This window comes from Nicotiana sylvestris, chromosome 1, assembly GCF_000393655.2.
Source record: "Nicotiana sylvestris chromosome 1, ASM39365v2, whole genome shotgun sequence".
NCBI lineage: Eukaryota > Viridiplantae > Streptophyta > Magnoliopsida > Solanales > Solanaceae > Nicotiana > Nicotiana sylvestris.
In genome coordinates, this window is record NC_091057.1 from 111,142,419 (window position 1) to 111,150,684 (window position 8,266).

Sequence of the window (8,266 nt, forward strand, 5' to 3'; positions counted from 1 at the left end):
GTTGATCTATATGCTGCAAAAGAAATTAGTCTTTAGGACAAGCTTTATTTAAGTCACTATAGTCTACACAAACTCGCCATTTTCCATTCTTTTTTGGTACTACTACACTATTAGCTAGCCATATAGGATATGTTACCTCTTGTATGGACCCAATTTTTAAAAGTTTTTGCACCTCATCCTGGATTACCTGATTTTTGAAGGATCCTTGCTTCCTTTTCTTCTGTTTGACAAGTGGGTACGATGGATCTTCATTTAGCTTATGGGTCATCACCTCCGATAGTATACCTTTCATATCTGAATATGACCAAGCAAAGCAATCTGCGTTAGCTTGTAAAAATTTGGCAAGTTTACCTTTCATTTCTAGGCTTAGCTTTATTCCAACATAAACTTTTCTATCTGGACATTGCTCGGAATGTGTGATAGCCTCGAGTTCTTATATTTTTGTTTTGATATTTTCATTTTCTTCTGGCTCTTAAATGACATCAGGCCTTGAGTCTACGTCTGTTTGTCCACCTTCAGTTGAGGTTTGAACTGTAGTGTCCTCAACTGAATTCTATAATTTCTATTTTTTATCTGCACCACCATTCACTATGCTTAAATCTGCCACTGAATTGATACTTCTAGAAGCCTGCTGATCTTCACGAATTTTCCTAATCCCCCATTGTGAAGGGAACTTAATAACTTGATGTAAAGTAGATGGAACAACATCCATATCATGAATCCAAGGCCTGCCAAGAATCGTATTATATGCCATGTCCATATCTATTACTTGGAATTTTGTATCTTTGACAATTCCTTTTGCAAATGTGGTAAGCACTATTTCCCCTTTTGTAACAATGCTTGAATTGTCGAATCCAAATAAGGTACGTGCTTTGGGCACCATTTTGTCATCAGCTTGCATCTCGTTTACCACTCTCAAAAGAATGATTTTTATGGATCTACCTGGATCAATTAAAACTCGTTTCACATTAGTATCATGTACAAGTAAAGATATTACCATTGCATCGTTGTGAGGGATCATCATGCTATCTGTATCTGCATCATCAAATGTTATACCGTCTTCTTCCAAAACTTGGCGAACTCGCTTTTCGTGGGTAACAATGACTTTCGATGTCTTTTTTATAGCCGTATATGTCACACCATTGACCTTCTCTTATCATATTAACCTTCCTTTTTGGTGATGGAGGTTTTAGAGGCTCTTGTCTATTCTTCATATACGTTTTCTTACTCTTCTTACTAAACAAATCAGTTAAATAACCTTGTTTAAACAAATGCTCTATTTCACCTTGTAGCAATCTGCAATATGCTGTTTTATGACCGTGGTTGTTATGAAACTCGCACCAAAAATCTGGATTTCTTCTGCTAGGGTAAGATCTCATTTTTTTGGCCACCACACCTTATCTCCCATATTTCTTACAACAATTACCAACTTAGAAGTGCTAACATTGAAACTGTAATCACCAATATTTGCCTTTGTATTAACATTGCCTTTAACAAAAGCTCTATTTCACCTTATAGCATTCTGCAATCTGTTGTTTTGTGATCGTGGTCGTTATGAAACTCGCACCAGAAATATGGTTTTCTTCTACTAGGGTTCAATCTCATTTGTTTTGGCCACCGCACCTTATATCCCATATTTCTTAAAACAACTACCAACTCAGAAGTGCTAACATTAAAACTGTAATCACCAATCTTTGCCTTTGTATTAACATTGTTGTCCCGCGCATCTCGCTCTTTCCCGAACTTGGATGATGACCCGCGTCTCTATCTCTTGATCTATAACCATACCTTGGATTTTCTTATTTAGAGCATGAATCTCGTCCTGCTGGTCCCATGTAAGGTTCATACTTGTTCTTACCAGACCTTTTTTCGATTTCTGGTTGCCTCGAACTTGTTCTTTCATCCCCGCTTAACCGAGTGATAGTATCTTCTTCTATCCGCAGCTTCATAGTGTACCTGTTGTACACATCATTCCAAGTTGTAGCAGGGAATTCTCGTAAGCTTTCCTTGAGTCTCCTCGTGACTTCTGAGCTTTTTACATTTAAGTTACTTACAAACGCCATGGCCTCCTAATTATAAAGTACCTGCGGTAACCTCATTCTTTCACGCTGAAATCTATCCATAAATTCCATGAGTAGCTCCGTATCTCCTTGTTTTATTTTGAAGATGTCTTCTATCCTATTCTCAACCTTTTGAGCTCCCGAATGTGCTTTTATAAATGAATCTGCAAGCTCAGCAAAAAAAAAATAAAATTTTCTAGTAAAGAGAATACCGTGTTAGTTCTCCTTTCGTAAGTGTCACGACCCAAATTTCCCATCCTTGGGAGTCGTGATGGTGCCTACTCGTGAAAGCTAGGCAAGTCGAGTATTATAGATTCATTAACCCTTTTACTTAGCCTTTTTAACAGTTCAATATAACAAGTGATCAACATCGGAATAATTATAATAATAAAATAAATGCGGAAGACAAAATCTGATAATATCACTAGATACTAATACAGAAATCCAAAATACAACTTTACTCAGAATTTGGTGTCACAATGTCACGGACTATCTACGAATACTATAAACTATGGTCTGAAGGAAAATAATGCAAATCTGTCTCTGAACTACATAAAAATAGAATGAAAAGATAGAAGGGGATGCCAAGGCCTGCAGACGCCTGCAGGACTACCTTAGGTCTCCTGATGGACTGAAGGCATCAACCTCACTGTGGTCCAAAAGCTACAACACCGGGATCTGCACACAGTGTAGAGTGTAGTATCAGCACAACCGACCCCATGTGCTGGTAAGTGTCTAGCCTAACCTCGGCGAAGTAGTGACGAGGCTAGGACAAGACTACCAAATAAACCTGTGCAGTTATATCGTATACAACAAATAATAACAACAAAAACTAGCAGTTAAGGATGGGAAGGGGAAACATGCTCGGGGAAATATCATGTACAAACAGAAATTCAGTAAAGAAACATACAGAACACCAAAATTCAACTATAAGCAAGGATAAGGAAATCAATGACAAGTGCACGGCATCACCCTTCGTGCTTTTACTCTCGTCCTCACCATAAGACTCAATATAATCGGCACAACATCACCCTTCGTGCTTTTACCTCACATAATCATGGCACAACATTATCCTTCGTGCATTATCACTCATATCATGGCACAGCATCACCCTTCATGCTTTTACATTTACAACATCGACACGACATAACCCTTCGTTCTTTTACACTCATCCTTACCCAAGCAACAATCACAAAGCAATTCAGGCAAGAGAATCAATAAAATCACAATAGAATCCCGGCAAAGGAACAATAGTATATCAATAATATCCCAGCAAGGGAAACGATATCATGAGCAATAACATCCCGGCAAGGGAAACAATTTCAAAGCAATAACATCCCGGCAAGGGAAACAATGTCATAAACCTCTTCTCTTTTCCACAATTACTTCACAACTCAATTCTCAACTTGAGCCAATGCTCTACAATGTTCAATTACCAAGAATACTTCAATAAGCCTTGTTCAACATTATAAATCATCATATTAAGCATGGACAATACAAAACGAAGTCACATAAATCATAGTATAAGACTCATGGGCATGCTTGACACCGACGTATAGATACTCATCACCACACCTATACGTTGTACTCAACAATTAACATAATAGCAATTAAGACACAACTTCTAATCCCTCAAGCTAAGGATAGACTAAATACTTACCTCAATGCCACGAACACAATTCAAGCCTCAACTATCGCTTTACCTCTTGATTCCACCACCAATTCGCTTGTATCTAGCCACAATTTACTTAACAATATCAATAAATGCTAAATAAATCAATTCTAATGCATGAAAATAGGTTTTCTAAAGATTTCTCCAAAAAGTAAAAAATCGACCCCGGGCCCACATGGTCAAAATCTGAGGTTCGAACCAAAACCCGATTACCCATTCACCCTCGAACTCAAATATATAATTTATTTTGAAATCAGACCTCAAATCGAGGTCCAAATCCCCAAAAATTGAAAATTCTAAATTCTACCCAAAACACCCAATTTCCCACCATTAAAACCCCTGATTTGAATTGAAATCATGTGAAAAGATGTTATGGATTGAAGAAAATGAGTTAGAAATGACTTACAATTGATTTGGAGAAGAACTTTTTTTTAGAAAATCGCCCAAGAGAGCTTAGGGTTTGAGAGAGTTTGAAAAATGAAGAATTTTTGTCTAAGTTATAATTTGCACAGGTACATATATCGCATTTGCGATGCAAGGTTTGCAAATGAGAACTCGCAAATGCGGCCCAGGCTTCGCAAATGCAAAGGTAGGTCTGCCCCTGCTTTCTTGGCAAATGCGAACCAGCGTTCGCAATTGCGACATAGATCCTCGCAAATGTAAAGGTCTCCCTACCCAGCCCTTCTTCGCAATTGCGATGTTTCTTCACAAATGCGAGCTCGCATTTGCGAGCCAGACTTCGCAATTGCAAAGCCTGCAGTTCTGAAACACACCAGCTGTTGATCCTAAGTTCAAAACACTCCGTGGCCTATCCAAAACTCACCCGAGCCCTCGGAGCTCCAAACCAAATATGCACGCAAGTCCAAAAATATCATACGGAGTTGCTCATGCGATCAAATTATCAAAATAACATCAACAACTATGAATTAAACCTCAAATTCATGAAATCACTTGAGAACATCAAAATTTACATTTTCCCAAATAAAGATACGATTTATACTAAACGAACTTTGATTCTTACCAAACTTCATAGATTCAACTTATTTATTATATAAGACCTGTACCGGGCTCCGAAACCAAAATACGGGCCCGATACCATCAATTTGAAACATCTTTTCTTTTCCAAAAACTCTTATAATTTTAGTTAAATAATTTCTTTCAAAAATTTATTGCTCGGGCTTGGGACCTCAGAATTTGATTCCGGGCATACGCCCAAGTCCCATATTTTACTATGGACCCTACGGGATCGTCGGATCACGGGTCCAGGTTCGTTTACCAAGAATGTTGACCAAAGTTAACTTTAATCAATTTTAAAAGCCAATTTCCTTATTTTACTTAGTTTTCACATAAAAGCTTTCCGGAAACGCGTTCGGACTGTGTACGCAAATCGAGGTGAGATAAAAAGAGATTTTAAGGCCTCAGAACACAGAATTTGCTTTCAAAACGAGTGATGACCTTTTGGGTCATCATAGTAAGCGTTTCGCCAAATTATTTGACCAACACCGACTCAATTTCTTGCTTGGTTAAATCATTGCCTTTCGCGCCAGTTGTAAATGCAGTTACATGATCTCGTGGGTCGGTCATTCATCATACTTTGAAATATCGGGCATTTAAAACTCCTTTGGTATCGACAAAGGAGCTGCACTTGGCTTCCAGGGTTGTTGTGAATATTTGTCAATATCCACTCCTTTAATCACGGGTGGCACACTAGGTGTTTGTTCTATGCGATCGTTCTACTCCTTGAGCTGCTTCTGCAAAGTTAGTACTAAACTTTGTAAATCAGAATTATTTGGTGTACCTGACCTTCCATCGCGAAATTCACTGGGAGTTCCTCCGCTTTCCAAATTAGTAAGTCCCAAACGTGTGTTTTCCATAGTTACAGTGTTGTTTGGAGGTGGAGCTGGTAGCGCAGTTGGCAATCCACTGACAAAAGCTTGAAGTGCATTGTTGACGTGTTCTGCAATTAGTTGTTTTAATGCGTCCTCGGCAGTTTGCTTGTCCCCTTGTTGATCATTTGTGTGTGATGTTGATCTTTGAGGTGTCACCTCCCGGGAATGTCGAGGAGAACTTTGAGGTGAAGGGATTGGAGTTCCTCCCCCCTGTTGGTTTTGTTGGTTGAGTTGGTTGTTGTCGTTGGTAGTTGACATGATTGTTTGATAGAAAAGTGAATTTGGAAAGTGAAAAGATTATCAGATTTTCGGTAACGCAACCAATTTGTTTAACCAAAAATATATCTTTTGATCAAATTCTAATTTTAAAAGAAAACGAGCTTTTGATAATCAAGTTTTGCTTCACTTTCTCAATGATATCAAAGGAAAATAACAAGAATAACTAAGAAAATAATTGATTGCAAAGTCAAGGTAGAGAATTTCGAGAAAGCAGAAAAATAAAGTGTATATTTCAATATTGTCTCAGATGTGTTCTTACAAATCTAATTCTGTGCCCCTATATAGGAATATACAATAGTAACAGTTTTCCCCATAATCTGGGCTAATTATGGGTATTAATTATATTGATTGCCGATTATTTTGGATTCTCATAACCGATGCATTTATTGCTATAAATGTCTTACATTTGTTACAATTCCCCTTCCTTATTTCTTTCCGGTCCATGTATCTTTCCTTCTTTCTACTATTTATTCATTCTTTGCCAACTGTTAGGCCCGGTGCCATCTCGTGGGTATTTCTCCCCGTGCCTTTTCTTTTTCCATCGAATAAGATTGCCACGTGTCGCGGTATTATTGTTCCATGCATTATGCCATGTCAGCGGTCTAATATTCCGCGTGTAGTTATTTTTCACCACCAATATAGTAATATTTTTAAAAAACAAAGTAAAAAATTCAATACTTCTAAAAGTTGCACATTAAGATATTTTTTCTTTTCATGTAGGATCTTTGCGTCGTCCCGCCATAGAAGAAGAGTTACATTAAAGTTGCTATCGAAATAACAATGATACAACTGCCATCACCAGAAGTGTCATAATGTGACATGTTTCAGACATGCTTGGCCTTTTAATAGTCTGTACATAAGATGGAGCAAGGATTGATTTACAAGCAATTTTATTTGGTAACGTATTGTGAAGAATCATTTAGTCTAGCTTTCTAAATTTTATGGCAGAGGAAAGTGGATGAAGCATGATCTTTTCATCTCTATATTCAGATATAGTTCAAGAAACTGAAATTTATTCTCCTCCCACAGAGAGCTATTGCTTGTATTATGAGCTAAAAGTCGAGGCGGTGATTATTATTCCTCTTTTTATCTTAAAATGTAGGTTGAGAAGATGATTAAAGGAGACAACTTAGAGTGCAAGTGTGGACTGAGTTAGAAGGATGTTTTTACTTTCAGCTTCACTCTGCGTACAAGATGTAGGTTTGTTTCCAGCATTCAATTTTTCACGTGCTCAATTGAAAAAATGAAAATCCTCAAAATATTGCAGAACTCTCTGAAATAAATTCATTGAATACCATATTATTTTAAGTTCCTGGAACACTTTGGGTGTGTTTGGTATAGCGAAAAATGTTTTTCAAGAAAATATTTTTTGGGAAAATAAGTAGTAATCTTATTCATTTTCCGGTGTTTAGTACACAAATTAAGGAAAATAACTTCTCAAGAGTATTCATAAATAATATAGATACAATAAACATGAAGCCATAAACTTTTGAACGAACAACCTTCCGAACCCACAAATTTCATAAACTTCTGAACCGCTAAACTTTCGAACCGCGAACTTTATAATTTCTAAACTCCTAAACTCCCAAACACATAAACTTCCAAACTCATAACTTTGGAACTTGTAAAATTTCGAACCTGTAAGCCGAAAGATGAAAAAATTAAAATTAAAAATATATAAAAAAAATCCCCAACTTCTATGTCATAATAGGTTGGGACACCTTACTGTTTTAAAATTACAAAAAATAAACTCTTTGAATGTACCATTTTCTGATAAATAGTCTTTCATTTTTTATATATGTCCATTTGCTAGACAACAAAGAAATCTTTTTACTGAGAGTAATTCTCATTCTTCCCATTTATTTGATCTTATTCATGCGGATGTTTGGGGACCGTATCACACTGCTACACAGAGATCTTATAGATATTTTCTCACAATTGTGGATGATTGTAGTAGAAACACTTGGACACACCTTCTAAGTCACAAGGGCTGGGGTGGGATTGTGTTGGTGGGTATGGGGTGTGGGGTTGGTTAGTGATGGTGGGGAATAAGGTGGGGAAGGTTGAGAAGGAGTTTTGAAAAATATTTTTCTTTCTCTTGGTAAAGAAAATATTTTCCTCTAATTGAAGAAAAATGAGTTTATAAGGAAAATGTTTTCCAAAACATTTAAGTCAACCAAACATGGAAAAATTAGAAAACATTTTCTGAAAAATATTTTCCTTCATACCAAATATACCCTTTATCTCATGAATATTCGTTCTTCTTTACTCCCTTCAAACTTAACCCTTGGCATTTAAAATAATACATCTTTGATGGATATTTAGATTCAATATCAAGCTAGTCTAAGCAGAATACCTAAGACCTA

At 36.8% G+C, this 8,266-nt stretch overlaps 1 long non-coding RNA gene across 2 annotated transcripts; it reads right to left on the minus strand.

The window, feature by feature from the left end:
- Positions 1-2,552: 2,552 nt before the first annotated feature.
- LOC138880308 (uncharacterized) lies at positions 2,553-6,000 on the minus strand. Of its 2 annotated transcripts, none has more exons than XR_011402846.1 (3): positions 5,536-6,000; positions 3,721-3,793; positions 2,553-2,738 (listed from the first exon to the last, which is right to left on the minus strand). It is a non-coding gene; the product is annotated as an uncharacterized lncRNA (long non-coding RNA). The 2 variants fall into 2 exon arrangements; XR_011402845.1 differs by having other exon boundaries at positions 5,531-6,000.
- Between the last annotated feature and the right edge of the window lie 2,266 nt (positions 6,001-8,266).